Below are 19,663 nucleotides of genomic sequence, written 5' to 3'. Positions count from 1 at the left end.
CCTGATTTTTAAAAATAATCTTTTTGAAAAATCTAAACAGTTGTAATAAAAGTTTTGTAATTAAAAAAAGCTACAGCAGTTGAAAATTACTGAACCTTCAACCAAAAGAACATTTGATTGATTCTAAATCAGCTTACAAGCACTTTACTGTGAGAAGTATGTTTTTATCTTGACCTGAATGTTTCTGTTCATGATGAATTTCAATAAATAACAATTTAAAAAACGATTAACTTGCAGTTATTTCATTAATAAGGATAATGCTGTGATTTGGCCTCAGCAATTTCAAAATTACCAGTAGATAAGCATATATTATTAATTAATACATCATGGCAGTTCTTAAAAGCATTTGGGGGTGGGGAGGGTGTGGGTGATGAGTTATGTGAAAATTTGAGTCAAAAACAAACTGAAGGCTACTTTTTAAACAATTGTGCGTGCACTATATATCAGTATTATCTAAAAATAATATATTTTGAATATAAAAACATACAGCAATTACAATCAAAACATCTTTATTGCTTTAAGCCCATCTTGCAACACAACTTATTATAAAATTTGCAATTCACCTACATTCACAAATAGATTCCAGTTGAAATACCCTGGGGCTAGAACTGAAAAGACATAAACTTTTTGATCCAAAATTTCAGTAACCTAAAAGAATGTGCATTCTTGCTCCACTTAGACTTCTGATTTATGTACCTTTTATTCCTATGTGAAGAAATTTGATTTTTGTTTCTATATTCTTGTGTAAATTATATCTCAAGAATTATTATACTTGTAATAATAATAAGTTGACACTCAACCATAATGGCAATGCACTCTTTTGCCTGCTATAACCTGTTCCAAACCCTTAAATTAGTTGAGACAGGTCTAAGGCAAACTATGTGAAGGTGGGTAAGCTCATTCAAAATCCTTTACAGAAAATGGTAATGCTATCTGAAATGGTAACTCTATAGCCCAGAGATTTCAGTCACAATTTGTTCCCTAAACTCACTTAATGACTAATGCTTGAAGGCAAAATTGTAGGGGCAAACTGGCTTCACAGTCTTCTGATTTCCCCAGCCTCTCTGAAGTATTTGGTCTAGGTGGCAGGCTGAGGGATAACTTGAATTGAAATATATTTATTTCCACCTCCTCTCCCAAAAGAACAACTGTTTTTTTTTGGACAGAAAAGGAAGATTGCTTCAGGACTTCTGTTTTTTTTTAAAGAAAAATTAGTAGAAATGATGTAATCTGTGCAAATAACAATTCCAATAGATATTGTGGATAAATGTGAGGTTATCCACTTTGGTAATACAAACCGGAGGGCAGATTACTATTTGAATGGCAATAGATTAAGAGATGGGGAAGTGCAGAGAGACCTAGGGGTACTTGTACACCAGTCTCTGAAGGTGAGCATGCAGGTACAGCAGGCGGTTAAAAAGGCAAATGGTATGTTGGCCTTCATATCAAGAGGGTTTGAGTCTAGGAACAAGGATACCTTACTGCAGCTGTACAGGGCCTTGGTGAGACCCCACCTGGAGTATTGTGTGCAGTTTTGGTCAGTCACCTTATCTAAGGAAGGATGTTCTTGCAATGGAGGGAGTGCAGAGGCGATTCACCAGGCTGATACCTGGAACGGCAGGAATGACTTATGAGGAAAGATTGCGCAAATTGGGATTGTACTCCCTGGAGTTTATAAGATTGAGAGGGGATCTCATAGAGACATATAAAATTCTGGCAGGACTGGACAGAATGGATGCAGATGGGATGTTTCCAATGATGGGAAAATCCAGAACCCGGGGCCATGGTTTGAGGATAATAGGCAAACCATTTAGGACCGAGATGAGGAGGAATTTCTTTACCCAGAGGGTGGTGAATCTGTGGAATTCATTGCCACAGAGGGCAGTAGAGGCAGGTTCATTAAATATATTTAAGAGGGAATTAGATCTATTTCTTCAATATAAGGGTATTAAAGGTTACGGAGAGAAGGCGGGGACGGGGTACTGAACTTTAAGATCAGCCATGATCGCGTTGAATGGCGGAGCAGGCTCAAAGGGTCAAATGACCTACTCCTGCTCCTATCTTGTATGTTTCTATGTTTTAAAACCGGTTCCCTATGAAGAACTTGACTAAAACTGATTTTGCTTTTAGTTTACAATACACAGATTTCAAAATCTACTAACTCGATGCTCAAATATTAGCTGAGTTATTTCAGTTTTAGCTTAAGATGCCGTGTGATAATCACCCTGGGGTATACATGTGTTTGGAATGAGAAAGTTTCAGAATTTTCAAGTCAGAAAGACAACCCTAATTCTCCTCACAGAGCCATAATGCAACTTCCAGTGGCTTTTGATAACGGTGATGATACTTGTGATGTATTATCAGACAGAATGCAGCGACTGGCACAGATACTCCAGTCACACCACAAGAATGAGTTTGAAGCATCCCTACCATAGGTTTATGGTGGAACGCAGAACACATAAGGAGTGATGGAAATGGAGAAGCTGTTATGTGAATTACACAACTGCTCTACTGAATGAATATCCCAGGAAAAGTTATCAACCTCATGCTATGACGTAACTCTGAAATACAAATAGATTTTTCTCTTCATAGATGGTGACTGAACTGCTGAGTATTCCCAGCACTCTGCTTTTATGCCAAAAATCTCTCTTATTTGAAAAAGAATATACCTGCATTGCACTGTTTAAGAGTAAATTCATGATCCCAATTTGTGAGATGAAAGAATCTATGTAGAATGATGGAGCAGGTTGGAGTTGCATCCATTGGATTCAAAAAGAATGTGGGTGATTTTATCGATATATTTAATATTCCAAGGGTGCTTGACATATTAATAATAATAATCCTTTTTATTATATGTAATATAAAAGGATTAATCAAATTCCAAGTCTGGAGTAAATGAGGTGCCCAAAGAAATAAGTATATGGTAAAATAAAACAAGCTATCAACGCCATTCCAGGCTCAAGGTCATTTTTATAATGAGTGTGTCTGAACCCAACATGACATAGTGTTAGAGGTGAAGCTTGGAACCACAGTGAGAAAGGCAGATTGTGAAAGAGGTAAGCTGAGATTGAGGATGGGCCTGAACATGTGGTGGCACCCCAATTGGGAGTGGCGGCTCCTTCAATGGCGACTTTCACAATAAAACCAACAGAACCCTTCGACTTCTCAAAGCCACAGGAGTGGGAGAAGTGGCTGAGAAGATTTGAGCATTTCAGACTGGCAAGTAATTTAAATAATTCCTCTGAAGCTAACCAGGTGAATAGGCTGGAATACTGCATGGGGCGAGGCTGACGATGTGCTACGAGGCCTGGACTTAACAGGCCTGCAACAGCAGCGGCACAATGCAGTGTGGAGAGGGTTCAATTATTATTTTGTGCCTAAGAAGAACGTAATTTATGAAGGGGCGAAATTTTTAATTGCAAACTGCTTACAAGTTCTGAGCAATGTTTTCTTTTAGAAACAGTAGATGTGTCCATTACAGCCTTGTATGCATTGGCAGAGAACAGCGAATATGGGGATCTGCACGACACACTTTTACACAACAGACTAGTATTGGGTCTAAGAGGTTCATCACTGTCAGAGAGGATGCAACTCGACAAAGACTTCACCCTCATGAAAGCAATCACAATGGCTAGACAGTCAGAGGCGATAAATCAGCAGTAAACTGACTTGTGAGAAATGTGTACAAGCAAATAGTTGTTGCAGTGCAACTTAAGAGAGGAAGACAACAGAAGTTTAAAGGCAAAAGGCAGACGCCAGGACAACAATGACGCAGAGCAAAGTAGAGCGCAAGACATGCCCAAAATGCGGAAAATGACCATTCCACCCAGCATTTCGATGCCCAGCCAGGCGTGTAGAAGGCCACAATTGTGACCAACGAGGACACTATGGAAGTCTAGGTCAACCTGCATGGTGAATGACGTAGCAGAGGACGCGGACAGATGGTTCCTCGTAGAAATAGCATCAGGTGAGGAACCCTGGATGGCCGACATTAATGTAGGAGCAAAGAAAGTGACCTTCAAAATCGACACAGGCCAATGTTACAGCCATTCCTGAGCAGGTATTTAAAAGAATTATACCCGGAGACAGCAAGCTAGGAAAAACACAGAAGCCACTCTATGGTCCAGAGGGATTGAAATTGATGGTCCTGGGATCGTCAAAAGAAACACTTTCATACAGAGAGAGGAGCACCACAGAAGAAGTGTATGTGGTGAGAGATTTACAAGCAGCGCTGTTGAGTGGACCAGCTTTGCTGAGTCTCCAGCTAGTGGCCAGATTGGACGCCCTAGACCAGGAGATGGTCAGGAAGGCATACCCCAAACTTTGCGATGGACTCGGGCAAGTACAGAAGCTGTACGTCATTAAACTCAAGACTGAGGTGAAACTATTTTCACTGAAAGTACCTCGAAGTGTCCCATTGCCGCTCATGGGGAAAGTGAAGAGTGCTTAAAAGAATGGAGAAGCTTGGAGTTATCAGATGCGTAGAGGAGCCTACAGAATGGTGTTGCGGCATGGTGGTAGCACTGAAAAAGAATAAAGAAGATGCCCACATTTGTGTGGACTTGACACCCTTGAATGGATGAGTGTGCACAGAACAGTTTATACTTCCTTTGGTGTATAAAACCCTAGGCATGCTCACTGGTGCACAATACGCGAACATTGGATTTTTGTAAATTTCTTTGTCCAAAGAATCATCTTTTTACACGACATTTATCATGCTATTTTGGCATTAATATTTGAACCGCCTACCCTTTGGTATCTCCTCTGCCCTTGAACACTTCCAGAACAAAATGGTGACCAAGGTTATTGCAGGCCTGGAAGGAGCTGTCTGACACATGGACGATATCCTCATTTGGGAGACCACACAGGTCCAGGCAGTCATAAAATGAGCAGAAAGGGCAGGGGTCACTTTCAACATGGCAAAATGTGAGTTTGGAAGGAGGCAGGTGAAATTTCTGGGGTACATCATCTCAATAGACAGCATGAGACCAGACCCAGACAAGACAAGTACTGTGCAGGACATGTATGAGCCGACAAACATTAATGAGCTCAGAAGTTTCCTTGGTATGGTGAACCAACCAGGGAAGTTCATACCAAACCTGGCTGAAAAGGACAAACCACTGAGAGACCTGTTGTCCAAGAAAAAACAGTGGAGCTGGCGGAATGAGAAACAGAGGACATTTCGTCACCTCAAGCGAGAGCTATCGTCCATTTCAGTTGTACGATCCAAACAGGGAACTGAAAATATCAGCCGTTGCTTCATCATATGGTCTGGGAGTAGTATTACTACAGAAGGATGGAGACAATTGGTCACCAGTCACTTATGCTTCCAGATCACTAACAGAAACAGAGCAACGGTACACGCACTTGGAAAAAGAGGCATGGGCACTGACTTGGGCTTGCAAGAGATTCAACGATTTCATTTTGGGACTACAGTTCGAGTTGGAGATGGATCACAAACCACTTGTGAGTCTGCTAGAAGGGAAAGTTCTGGATTTGCTGCTGCCACAGATGCAGAGGTTCAGGATGAGGCTGATGAGATTTTCGTACACGATCTCACACACACCTAGCAAGAACCCCACAACTGCAGATACACTCTCTCACTCCCCACTACAAGGAACCACGAGTGCTGACAAAGACCTCATGGAGAACACCAATATTTATGTAGAGACGGTGATGGAAAACCTCCCAACAAGTGACAGATACCTGACAGGGCTCCGAGAGCAACTATATGCTGACAGTGTGCACACGCATGAAATACCACACTGGAGGCTGGCCAGACAGAAACCAGTTACAAGGGCCAGTCAAACACTACTGGCAAGAGAGGGCTGTTCCTCAATGGACTACTCCTGTGTGGTACGAGATTAGTTAATCTGGATAACATATGGAACAAGGTACTTGAAAAAGTACATGAGTTTGTAAAGTACCGGGAACATGCCAATCAGTGTGGTGGCCAGGTCTGAGTAATCAAATAAGCAAGATTGTCTTGAGGTGCAGAGAGTGCATACAGGAAAGGACAAAATAAGAAAACCGCTGATACTGAGTAAATTCCCTGACAGGCCATGGCAAAAACTTGGCGTAGACAAGTTTGGAGAGAACACAAACTTATTAGTGGTGAACTATTTCTCTAGATTCATAGAAATAGCCCAACTCAGCCCGACACGAGCTACCAATGTAATTGTTCATTTAAAAAACGATGTTTGCACGGCATGGCATTCCAGAGATGTTAGTAAGTATTAACGGTCTACAATTCTTGGGACAAAACATGAAAGCCTTTGCAGCAGATTATGGGTTCGAGCATATGACCAGTAGCCCTAAGTATCCACAAAGCAATGGCAAAGCAGAGCAAGCAGTACCAACAGTGAAGAACCTGCTCAAGAAAGCAAAAGACCCATACCAAGCACTATTGGCGTACATAGCAACATCGCTGAGCAATGGCTACAGTCTAGCCCGATTGCTAATGGGACGTTGCCTTCACATGACTCTACCAACCCTTCCAGAGAGGTTGCAGCCGGAATTCCGGACCTGCTACAACTCCAGAACAAGGAGAGGGAGAAGAGGTGTAAGAATGTGAAGTGGTATAAGAGACACAGAATGAGTGACCTGGAAGATGAGGTGTTGCTCGCCGATGCAAGACAGCAAGGTACAGTAACTTCCTTGCACCACAGCCCACGGTCATATATGGTTAGCAGACCATATATGAGACGGAATTGTCAACATCCCGTTCCCATACCAGAGTCTCCAGGTGAAAAGCAATAAGAGCACAGGCTGGAAATGGCCACTCCTGCAAAGGCAGGTCCAGAGACTCTGCCAACTGAAACACAGAGTTTGCCTGGCATAATAAGAACAAGGTTTGGACGAGAATTAAAGAGACCACAGAGACTGAATCTGTAGAGACCGTAAAACACCCAGAAAGACTTGTGTATTGTAAATGTATTTGTATCGGAATGCGTAACGGTAACTGTGGTGGGCGAAGCCACAGAAAAGGGGGCTTCGACCACAAAGTAAGGGGGATGTGGTGTAACACTATTGGTGGGTCATCAAGCAGGCCATGGGGCAGGACTTCCGCATCTTAGAGAGAAAAGTTCAGGACTAGCAGGGAAAAGCCTGCACTTGTAGATATTCACTAAGTGTATGGTAAAATAAAACAAGCTACAAACGCGACTCCAGGCTCAAGGCCATTATTATAACGAGCGTGTCTGAACCCAACACGACCACATATATCCCTCAAGAGGAATGCACAAAATTTTTGGCCAGATTGATTAAATATAATTTTTCTATTAAATTATTTTAAAATAAGGTCCAACCATCCAAAAGCATTACAAAATATTTTTTGTTTGCCAAGGGATTCACTGCTTCAACTGTTTGTTAAAAAACTTGCTTCCTTAATTTACAGCTTTGTTACTTGGCGATGGGGTTGTTGACTGGGAGGACTGGACAGCCCAAAAATGGAAGGGTCGACTTATACGCTACATATACCATAAAACCATTAAAATGAAGCTATAAAAAAGGGGAGGGGGGGGGAGGGTCGACCTATCTGCTGGTGTGACTTAAAACACCCCTACCTCATAACCCTCTATTTTTATTTGATCCATGTTCATGTCTAAAAACCTCTTAAATGATCTAAATGTTACAGCCTCCACCACCAACCCCTGGAAAATGCACTGCAGGTGCCGATACTCTGTGTAAAAACACTTACCTCTGATGTCTCCCCTGAAACCCCCTCCCTTCAGTTTGTACAGAAGATTTGGAAGAAATTTGCTGAAAAAAACCTATCGTAACTGAGTTAACAAAACATTCGAGAAAATACTAATCTGGAGAAAAAACAATACATGGACATGTCATGAATTAAAAAAAAAAGGCTTGATTCTAAACTAAAAAACACCCAAAATTTGGGCAAAGTGTAGTCTATAACACTTCTGTTTTAAAATAATATTAGTTTTCATTTTGTTTTACTTCCTTCACAGCAGAAACCTGGATATTCTTAGCATTGAAGCTTTTGAGGGTTTGGTTTGTAAGCAAACAACCAGAAATGTCCAGCTGCATTTTTATTTTCCTTTCAAGGTCCTGTACATGACAAGAGGAAGTGACATACACACTTGCTGACTAAATAATGAACTTCATCTCAGTGAGATCACACCACTATCTTCATTGATGCAGAAGCACTGACAGATATGGCTTCCAAAGCTATAAATTTTGGAAAGGAATCAGCAAAAAAAAAAAAATTGCAGACACAGAGGAAATTTGAAATTGCTGGCAACATCTAAAAAGCCAGGTAGCTTCTACGGGAAGAACCAAGTATTTCCAGCCTTTTCTATTTTTAATATTTAAAAAACAACAGCTCTGGCAACCAATCTTTTTATCAAATCCTGTTAAGTTATGATTAAGTATGAAGTCGCAATTTAATATTATAAGATGGCAGCCAAATGAAAGCAACCTGGGATTGAATCTGGCACTGTCTGCCAGGAGTTTGTGTTTTCTCCCCATGACTGTGTAGACTTCCGGTTTCCTCCCACCCTTCCAAACATATGGCGGGGGGGGGGGGGGTTGTAGGTTAATTCGGTGTAATTGGGCAGCACAGATTCATGGACCAGAAGGGCCTGTTATCGTGTTCTATGTCTAAATTTAAAAAAAAAATTAAAATTCATATTAAAATAATTATAATTTAAAAACAGAAAATAATCTGCTACTTACTAAATGGTATGTGCTCCCTATCCTTCTTGGCCCTGATGTCTACAATAACAGTATTCAACAGGGATTGTATTACAGGTGCCTGACCTTTTATTTGGGATCATTGGGACTGGACACCTGCCATTGTTCGGAATCTTCTGGATTTTGGAATCATTTTAAAATGGCGGTCCCTTCAAGCAAATTCAATGTTTCAAAGTCGCACAAATTCGGACAAAACTGGGGACGTGGGGTGTTAAATGAATTTAGATAAATAAAGACCATAAAAGACTATAAGTTCACTAGCATGTTTTTTAAAAATTTTAAAGTAAAACCTTAAAATAAAACTGGCTCAGACATCGCAGATATCCCTGGTGCTGGTAGAGCGGTTCCAGCTGCGTGGGGGATTATGGGTAATGGTGATGGCAATTGTTCCTGCATTGGACTGTTGCCGTGAGCCAGTGTGGCAGTCTGATGAACTCTGGGCTATAAAGTTTGGAAAGGAATCAGCAAAAAAAAAAATTGCAGATTTTAGAGGGGGTGGGGGGGACAGACGGCCAGGGGAGGGGGACAGCCTAGGGCAAGGGGAGAAACAGACTAAAGGCCGAGGGCAATGGAATGGAGGCGACACAGACAGCTAGGGACAGCAGGGGCGACAGACAGCTGGTAGTGGGGGGTGCAATGGAAGGTCATGGGTGGGCTTTGGACACCCAGGGGCTTGGCAGGGGACGGCCAGGGGGATAGACGGCAAGGGCTAGGAGTGAGGCAGTCAGGTGAATTATTTGTTGTTGGCAGCCTGCAGTTCAGTTTAGACTGTAGGCCAGCTGCGAAAATGTCTAAGGCTGCCGCAGGAAAAATTTTGGATGGGAATTAGCTTCTAATCCCTGTCTGGAATTTTTTTTACACAGCCAGCGTTCCGTGAATTTTCTGAGAAATTCCCATTATGCAGCGGAAGTGTAAAAAGCATAATTGATGAGCAGATGTCATCAACTGAAAAAAGTGCCCGTTTTTGGAGGTTGCTGGTGTTCAGAATTCCGGATAAAAAGTTAGACACATGTATAATCAAATAATTAAAGAAATAATAATTTAGCACTTCAATGCATAGCTTAAATTATCAACTTTTTTTTACAGTTCAAGTTATCAGTGCAAATCCATGGGAAAACATTTATTGAAGAAACCAAAGGCCCTGAATTTCCAGAACTGTATCGTGTTAAATCACTCAAACCTTGAACAGGAACCTGGAGTTAAAATTCCTGCTTTGTGTTGATTAGGTCTGTCATGGGTGTTGGAAAATAGATCCAAGGATGGAATTTGGATTTGTAATAGATTGAAATCTTTTCTGAACCCTTACTTTGTGTTTCAAAGTCATTTGCTAATTACCTGTCTCCATAAGGTAGACAGTAGACTTATGAGATAGTGGTCTCAAAGGGCAGGGTTTTCGGACTACAAAAGGCAATATCTATAGACATTTAATAACTTCCCAAAATAAAACTCCTCATCTATTTGGGCCAGAGTTTTAACATATTACCTAATTACTCTCTCCATCGGTCACACAACAAACTGACAAATGCATAAAATAACAAAAACTAAGAAATGCAATTAAAAATAAAATTCCAGCACAGAAAAAAATGGCTCAATGATAATCCACTTGGAGAAAATAGGAAGGTAAATGAGAACAAGTTAAAGAGGAAAATCTGCAGATGCTATGATTGTAGTGGAATAAATAGGAAGTGCTGAAGAAACTGAACAGATCACATAGCATCTAAAGGAAGTAAAGGGTACCAGTGATTTGGGTCTGAGCCCTTTGTCAAGGTGTGAGCAAAAAGCAGGCAGACACCCAAACAGAAAGGTGTGGGGAGGAGAGGAGAGGAGAAAATAAAGGATGGGGGAGATGTACAGGGTAACAGGTAAGAGATATGGGTGAAAGGGTAAATGAGAAAAAAAAAGTTGAGAAGTAATGGGGGCGAAAATGAATAGAGGAGCGAAGGAGGTAGGGAGCTGGAGGAAAGGAGAGAGGGATAGGGAAATAGAGATGGGGATGGGGGGGGGGTGGTTAATGGAAGCTGGAGAAGTTTATGTTAATTCCATCTGGTTGGAGAGTGCCCAGATGAATATTCGGTGTAGTTTCCCCAATTTGTGTTTAACTTTGGTACAGTAGATCAGCCTTGCAGATTCACAAGTTAAATGTTGCTTCACAAACAAAGAACCCCCGTCCATCCTCACCTACCTTCCCACCAGCCTCCGCATCCAACACATTATCCTCTGGAAATTCTGGCGCTTACATCAGGATCCCACCACCAGACACATCTTCCCTTCTCCTCCCCTCTCTGCCTTCCATAGGGAGTGCCCCCTCTGTGACTCCCTCATGCACTCATCCCTTCCCACCAATTGCCTCTTTGACATCTTTCCCTGTGACCACAGGAGGTGCAATAATTCCACCCACACCTTCTTCCTCACCTTGCTCCAGGGCCCAAAACAGGCCTTTCAAGTGAAGCAACATTTCACTTGAGTACCCACAGGACTCATTTACTGCATCCGATGCTCCAATTGTGGCCTTCCCTACATCAGAGAGACTGAGTGCAAATTGGTAGATCGCTTCGCTGAGCACCATTGCTCCGTCTACTATCGTAACAGAGACCTCCAGGTAGCCAAACATTTCAGTTCTGTGTTACACTTCCACACTCACATGTTTGTCCATGGACTGATTCACTGTCCTACCCTTCTCCATCTATCACTTTCTGCCTTGTGACCACCCTTCCCCTCCCATACTCTTTTGTTCAGACGCCTACCGACATTTCCCCATACCTTGATGAAGAGGTCAATCCCAAAATGTCGGTAATGTATTTTTACCTTTGCTATATATAGGAAACTGCTTGACCTGTTGAGTTTCTCCAGCTTTGTGTGGTTTTACTTCAACATGGTGTCTGCAGATTTTCATGTTTTACTTCACTTGGAAGGACTGTTTGTGGCCCTATTTGTAGTGGTGAGGGATTGAGGTTTTGCGTCCACACTGTGGCATTTCTTACAGTCAAAATGTAATGTACTGAGTGAACGATTTGTGGGAAGGGATGAGTGGTCAAAGGACTCCCAGTGGAAAGCGGGGAGGGGAGGAGAGGGGAAGACATGTCTGGCAGTGGGATCACATTGTAGGTGGTGGAAATTGCAGGATGTGGAGACTGGTGGGGTTGTCGGAGAGGACAAGGGAATCCTGTCCTTGCTGAAAACAAGTTGGTCAATCGCAAACTGAAGCAAGATTGACCACAATTTGCCTGAATGAACCAGAGCAAGCTGATATAAAGAACTAAGGGTTCCATTCCTATTTCATATGTACTGCCAGAAAGTGATGTATGTGTTAACTTCAAGCAAGGCCAGAAATGATTCACAGGAAGAATATGTACTGAGGTGAGCTGATTTTTGTAACTAGGGCCAGAAGGAGAAAACATCCTTCGAATGAAATAATCAGATGCCCTCATTCATCTATTGAGATACTGTTCCAATAACAGTGCTGAAGTAAAAATAGTGAGGGTATAGTTCGTAGTCTTCTTTGGCTTGGCTTTGCGGATGAAGATTTATGGAAGGGTATGTCCACGTCTGCTGCAGGCTCGTTGGTGACTGACAAGTCCGATGAGGGACAGGCAGGCACGGTTGCAGCGGTTGCAAGGGAAAATTGGTGGGTTGGGGTTGGGTGTTGGGTTTTCCTCCTTTGTCTTTTGTCAGTGAGGTGGGCTCTGCGGTCTTCTTCAAAGGAGGTTGCTGCCCGCCGAACTGTGAGGCGCCAAGATGCACGGTTGGAGGCAATATCAGCCCACTGGCGGTGGTCAATGTGGCAGGCACCAAGTATTACTTCTTTAATTCTACATAAGTGAAACAATATTTGCTTTGGAAAAAAAACCAACTGATAGACATGGAAGAATGGAAGACTGACAAGAATCAACAACATACCGTGTTTACATAACGGCAACATGATTTTATCTTTGTGCTGTGGAAAATCTTAAAAATATTTCAGAGAGAAATAACTTTGAAAACGGACTCCAAAGGTGGTGACAATAGTGGTTTTACTAATGAGCCAAGAAGGTGGTGATAAAGAATGAGGTACTGCAGAGGCATATAGGGTTTAGAGAGGATAACAGCAAGAGTGGTTATCGGTACAAGACTGAAGAGGAAGGTGAAAACAATGTTAACAAAATAAACTTCCATGTCAGAGCTTTGAATGGAGGGTGCGTTTCAGGAGCCTGATGTCGCATATGCAAACAATGTGGCCTGTCCAAGGTTGCTGACCTCCTGTGATTATGTCTTAGGCTGGAAACATTGACCTGCAAATGCTAATGCTTATCAATATCCAGTGGATTAGGAGGATTATACCTGCCTCCATTACCATCTCTGGCAATGCATTTCAGGCTTTGTGTAAAAAACTTGCTTCTGACATCTTCCTTCAACTTTCCTCACCTAACTTTGTACAGATGTCCTCTAGTATTTGCTACTCTCGGCCTGGGAAAAAGGTGCTGGCTGTCCACCCTAAAAAAAATTGTAGACCTCAATTAAGTCACCTCTCAACCTTTTTCGCTCCAAAGAGAAAAGTCCTAGCTTATCTAACCTTGCATTATAAGACATATTCTCAAATCCAGGCAACGTCCTGGTAAATCTCCTCTGCACCTTTTCCATAGGTTCCACTTTCTTCCTGTAATGAGGCAAGCACAACTGAACACAATATTCCGCATGGTCTAACCAGAGTTTTATAAAGCTGCACCATTACCTCTTGACTCTTGAACTCAATCCCCTGACTAATGAAGACCAGCATAGCATAAGTCTCCTGCACTATTGTTGGATGGCATGGTTGGCAATGCAGTAACAGTGCTAGGAACAGAGTTTGAATCCAGCTTTGTCTGTAGGGAATTTGCATGTTCTCCCCATGTCTGCATGGGTTTTCTCCAGATGCTCTGGTTTCCTCCTATCTTTCAAAATGTACCGGGGGTGTAGGTCAAATTGGGTGGAATGGGCTCGTGGGCCAAAATGGCCTGTAACCGTGCTATGTGTCTAAATTTAAAAAAAATCCTATCAGCCTGCGTGACCACCTTGAGAAATCTATGGATTTGGATCCCAAGGACCCTCTGTTCTTCTATATGTTCCTCTCCTTTTTCTTCCAGGTTATTTATAAAAATCACAAAGAGCAAGGGTCTCAGAACAATTTACTGATCTCAAGGCAGAATATGTTCCATCCATTACTACACTCTGCTTTCTACAGGCAAGCCAATTTTGAATCTACACAGCCAAGGTTCCATGGATCCCATGCCTTATGACTTTCTGAATGAGTCTACAATGAGAACCTTGTCAAATGCCTAACAAATCCATATACACCATATCCAATGCCCTCCCTTCATCAATTATTTTTGTTATTTGCTCATAAAACTCAATTAGGCTTGTGAAGCCCAACCTACCCCTCACAAAGCCATGCTGGCTATCCCTCATAAAACTATACTTCTTGAAATGCTTGTAAATCCTGTCCCTAAGAATCCTCTCCAATAGTTTGTCCACCATGGACATAAGACTCACTGCTCTATAATTACCAGGATTCTCCTTATTACTTTTTTTTTAAACAAGGGGACCTCCTTTGCCATTTTATGATTTTTTGGTACCTCCCCTGTTGTCAGGAGGACACAAAGTTCATTGCCAACACCTCAGCAATTTCTTATATCTCTTCCTTTAGTAATCTGGGGTATATCTCATTCTGTCCCAAGGACTTATCAGTACTAAAGTTTTTAAGAAGATACAGCACTTTTCTTTCTTTTTTTTAAAATTTTTTTATTTTTCACACCATAAATCACATTAGTCATGATACACACTTTTTCCTTTTCACACATATACAGTGACATTTTCTCCCCCCCCCTCCCTCCTCCCAACCCACCCCCCCCACCCCCCCCTCCCATCCATTTAAGGTATACAATCTAGGATACATTAAACCAGTCAGACAATGTTGTCACTCAACAAAAATACACCAGAAATTCTACTGAGTCCATTCTTTTCTTTCCTTCTCCTTCCATCAACTTAGGTAATGATTGTCCCTGGTAGGTTTTCGCTATTGTATTTAATGTAAGGCTCCCATATTTGTTCGAATATTTCAATATTATTTCTTAAACTATATGTTATTTTTTCTAATGGAATACATTTATTCATTTCTATATACCATTGTTGTATTTTCAAATTATCTTCCAGTTTCCAGGTTGACATAAAACATTTTTTTGCTACGGCTAGAGCTATCTTAACAAATCTTTTTTGTGCATCCTCCAAATCAATTCCAAATTCTTTGTTTTTTATGTTACTTAGGAGAAAGATCTCTGGATTCTTTGGTATATTGTTTTCTGTTATTTTATTTAATATCTGATTGAGATCTTCCCAAAATTTTTCTACTTTCTCACATGTCCAGATTGCATAAATTGTTGTTCCCATTTCTTTTTTACATCGAAAACATCTATCAGATACTGTTGGGTCCCATTTATTTAACTTTTGAGGTGTAATGTATAGTCTGTGTATCCAGTTATATTGTATCATACGTAGCCTCGTATTTATTGTATTTCTCATCGTTCCAGAACATAATTTCTCCCACGTTTCCTTTTTTATCTTTATATTTAAATCTTGTTCCCATTTTTGTTTAGTTTTACCATTTGTTTCCTCATTCTCCTTTTCTTGCAGTTTAATATACATATTTGTTATAAATCTTTTGATTATCATTGTATCTGTAATCACATATTCAAGGTTACTTGCCTCTGGCAAACTCAAACTGCTTCCTAATTTATCCTTCAAGTAGGATCTCAATTGGTAATATGCCAGCACTGTATCTCCAGTTATATTGTACTTATCTCTCATTTGTTCAAAGGATAAGAATCTACTTCCTGAAAAACAATTTTCAATTCTTTTAATCCCTAGGTTATCTATTGTAAAAGGGAGTAACTTGTTTTGCGTCAATATTAGTTTTGGTAATTGATAATTTGTTTTATTTCTTTCTACATGAATCTTCTTCCAAATATTGAGGAGATGATGTAATACTGGAGAACTTCTATGTTGTACCAATTTTTCATCCCATTTATATAATATGTGTTCAGGTATCTTTTCCCCTATTTTATCTAATTCTAATCTCGTCCAATCTGGCTTTTCCCTTGTTTGATAAAAATCTGATAGGTATCTTAATTGTGCGGCTCTATAATAATTTTTAAAGTTTGGCAGTTGTAAGCCTCCTTGTTTATACCATTCTGTTAATTTATCTAGTGCTATCCTCGGTTTCCCCCCTCTCCATAAAAATTTCCTTATTATTTTCTTCAACTCCTTGAAGAATTTTTCTGTCAGTTGTATTGGCAATGCCTGAAATAAGTATAATATCCTTGGAAAAATGTTCATTTTAATACAGTTTATCCTTCCTATTAATGTTAGTGGTAAATCTTTCCAATGCTCTAAATCGTCCTGTAATTTTTTCATTAGTGGATAATAATTGAGTTTATATAGTTGGCCGAGATTTTTGTTTATTTGTACACCTAGGTATCTTATTGCCTGCATTTGCCATCTAAATGGAGATTCCTTCTTAAATTTTGAGAAATCCGCATTATTCATAGGCATTGCTTCACTTTTATTTACGTTTATCTTGTAACCCGACACTTCTCCATATTCCTTCAATTTCTTATATAATTCTTTTATTGATAGTTCTGGTTCTGTTAAGTACACTATAACATCATCCGCAAATAGACTGATTTTATATTCCTTGTCTTTTATTTTTATTCTTTTTATATTATTATCTATTCTTATCAATTCTGCTAGTGGTTCTATAGCTAATGCAAACAATAAAGGTGATAGTGGGCATCCCTGCCGCGTTGACCTGCTTAAGTTAAATTGCTTTGATACATGTCCATTTACTGTCACTTTCGCTAACGGTCCCTTATATAATGCTTTAATCCAATTAATATACTTCTCCGGTAAACTGAATTTTTGCAATACTTTGAACAAATAATTCCATTCTACTCTGTCAAAGGCCTTCTCTGCGTCTAAAGCAACTGCTACTGTAGGTGCTTTATTTCCTTCTACTGCATGAATTAAGTTAATAAATTTACAAATATTGTCTGTTGTGCGTCTTTTTTTGATAAATCCAGTTTGGTCTAAATTTACCATTTTCGGTACATGCTCTGCTAATCTGTTTGCTAATAGTTTAGCTATTATCTTATAATCTGTGTTTAGTAAAGATATTGGTCTATATGACGCTGGTGAGAGTGGATCTTTCCCTTGCTTTAGTATTACTGTAATTATTGCTGTTTTACATGAATCTGGTAAGCTTTGTGTTTCACCAATCTGGTTGATTACATCTAGGAGGGGCGGAATTAATAAGTCTTTAAATGTTTTGTAGAATTCTATTGGGAATCCATCCTCTCCTGGTGTCTTATTATTTGGTAATTTTTTTTATTATCTCTTGTATTTCTACTATTCCAAATGGTTCTGTTAATTTATTTTGTTCCTCGATTTGTAGTTTTGGTAGTTCAATTTTAGTCAGAAATTCATCTATTTTCCCTTCTTTCCTTTCGTTTTCAGTTCGGTATAATTGTTCATAGAATTCTCTAAAGTTTTCCTTAATTTCTTTTGGATTATATGTAATTTGTTTGTCTTTTTTCCTTGATGCCAATACCATTTTCTTAGCTTGTTCTGTCTTAAGCTGCCATGCTAGGATTTTGTGCGTTTTTTCACCCAGTTCATAATATTTCTGTTTTGTCTTCATTATATTCTTCTCCACCTTATATGTTTGTAGTGTTTCATATTTTATTTTTTTTATCCGCCAATTCTCTTCTTTTAGTTGTATCTTCCTTCATTGCTAATTTTTTTTCTATATTTACTATTTCCCTTTCCAACTGCTCTGTTTCCTGATTATAGTCCTTCTTCATCTTGGTTACATAACTTATTATTTGCCCTCTAATGAATGCTTTCATTGCATCCCATAGTATAAACTTATCTTCCACTGATTCCGTATTTATTTCAAAATACATTTTTATTTGTTTTTCAATAAATTCTCTAAAATCCTGCCTTTTAAGTAACATGGGGTTTAATCTCCATCTATACATTCTTGGAGGGATGTCCTCTAGCTTTACTGTCAATATTAAGGGTGAATGGTCCGATAGTATTCTAGCTTTATATTCTGTTTTTCTTACTCTATCTTGCATACTAGCTGATAACAAAAATAGGTCTATTCTTGAGTATGTTTTATGTCTAGCCGAGTAATATGAATATTCCTTTTCTTTTGGGTGTTGTTTCCTCCATATATCCAAAAGTTGCATTTCTTCCATTGATTTAATTATAAATTTGGTTACTTTGTTCTTTCTGTTAATTTTTTTCCCAGTTTTATCCATATTTGAATCCAAATTCAGGTTGAAATCTCCTCCTATTAATATGTTCCCTTGTGTATTTGCTACCTTCAAAAAGATATCTTGCATAAACTTTTGATATTCTTCGTTAGGTGAATATACATTGAGTAGATTCCAAAACTCCGAATATATCTGACATTTTATCATTACATATCTCCCTGCTGGATCTATTATTTCCTCTTCTATTTTAAATGGCACATTTTTACTAATTAATATAGCCACTCCTCTTGCTTTTGAATTATACGATGCTGCTGTTACATGTCCTACCCAATCTCTCTTTAATTTCTTGTGTTCCAATTCAGTTAAGTGTGTTTCTTGCACAAATGCTATATCAATTTTTTTCTTTTTTCAGTAAATTTAGCAGTTTCTTCCTTTTAATTTGGTTATGTATTCCATTAATATTTAAAGTCATATAGCTCAACGTAGCCATTTTATACTTTGTTTATCTTCCCTTTCCGTTTTTCCATCATTACCTTTCCTCCTTTTCCATTTCTGTTTTCTTATTTTAAACCCTTTATAAGACAACATTCCTAAAACATCAAACATTTTCTTTATTCTCCTATTTAAAACTTCTTTAGCCCCAATCTCCCCTTCCCCTCCTGAGTTGTCCTTTATCCCTTGTCGGACAACCACATCTCCCCTCTCCATTTGGGTTTGCGAATTCACTCGCAAGCGTCAGCTGATTTTGCAGTGACCGCAACTCCTCCCCACCCAGCCCCCCCCAGAAAAGATTTCACTTTTCATATGTAACAAAGGTCACTCTTTTAGTTCCCTCCTTATTCCCTCTATTCCCTTTCCTTCCCTTATTAATTCTTGTCTATACTATCTATATTTTCTCTAAATACGGATACATTCACGTATGCACATTATACATACACACACTTATACCTCTTTACCCACATACATATAAATCGTGGTCATTTTTACTCTCATTACACGTCTTCATCCCTCAGTCTATTTTGTAATTGTTCTGCAAATTTTCGTGCTTCTTCTGGATCCGAGAATAGTCTGTTTTGTTTTCCTGGAATAAATATTTTCAATACCGCTGGATGCTTTAGTATAAATTTATACTCTTTCTTCCATAAAATCGCCTTTGCTGTATTGAACTCCTTTCTCTTCTTTAGGAGTTCAAAACTTATATCTGGATAAATGAAGATTTTTTGCCCTTTATACTCCAGTGGCTTGTTGCCCTCTCTTACTTTTTCCATTGTCTTCTCCAGTACCTTTTCTCTTGTAGTATATCTTAGGAATTTTACTAAAATAGATCTTGGTTTTTGTTGTGGTTGTGGTTTAAAGGCCAATGCTCTATGTGCCCTTTCTATTTCCATTTCTTGCTGTAGTTCTGGACATCCTAGGATCCTAGGGATCCAATCTTTTATAAACTCTCTCATATTCTTGCCTTCTTCATCTTCCTTAAAGCCCACTATCTTTATGTTATTTCTTCTGTTATAATTTTCCATTATATCTATTTTCTGAGCTAACAGTTCTTGTGTCTCTATAACTTTTTTATTAGATTCCTCTAATTTCTTTTTTAAGTCCTCTACCTCCATTTCTACTGCTGCTTCCCGCTCTTCCATCTTGTCCATTTTTTTTCCCATTTCTGTTAA

At 39.5% G+C, this 19,663-nt stretch overlaps 1 protein-coding gene and 1 long non-coding RNA gene across 11 annotated transcripts in view; one reads left to right on the top strand and one right to left on the bottom strand.

The window, feature by feature from the left end:
- The window catches only part of LOC138760493 (uncharacterized), a 61,574-nt gene extending 51,563 nt beyond the window's left edge, over positions 1 to 10,011 (top strand). For all 4 annotated transcript variants that reach the window (XR_011355653.1, XR_011355655.1, XR_011355654.1 and 1 more), the window contains 2 exons: positions 8,065 to 8,275; positions 9,799 to 10,011. This is a non-coding gene — a long non-coding RNA (uncharacterized lncRNA). The remainder of the gene's footprint in view (positions 1 to 8,064; positions 8,276 to 9,798) is intronic.
- Positions 1 to 19,663, bottom strand: part of thada (THADA armadillo repeat containing) — a 466,325-nt gene that overhangs the window by 40,280 nt on the left and 406,382 nt on the right. The window lies entirely within an intron of this gene.

Source organism: Narcine bancroftii, chromosome 4 (genome assembly GCF_036971445.1).
Source record: "Narcine bancroftii isolate sNarBan1 chromosome 4, sNarBan1.hap1, whole genome shotgun sequence".
In the NCBI taxonomy this organism is placed as follows: Eukaryota; Metazoa; Chordata; class Chondrichthyes; order Torpediniformes; family Narcinidae; genus Narcine; species Narcine bancroftii.
The sequence above is the reverse complement of the archived record's forward strand: the minus strand, read 5'-3'. Positions and strand labels throughout refer to the sequence as shown.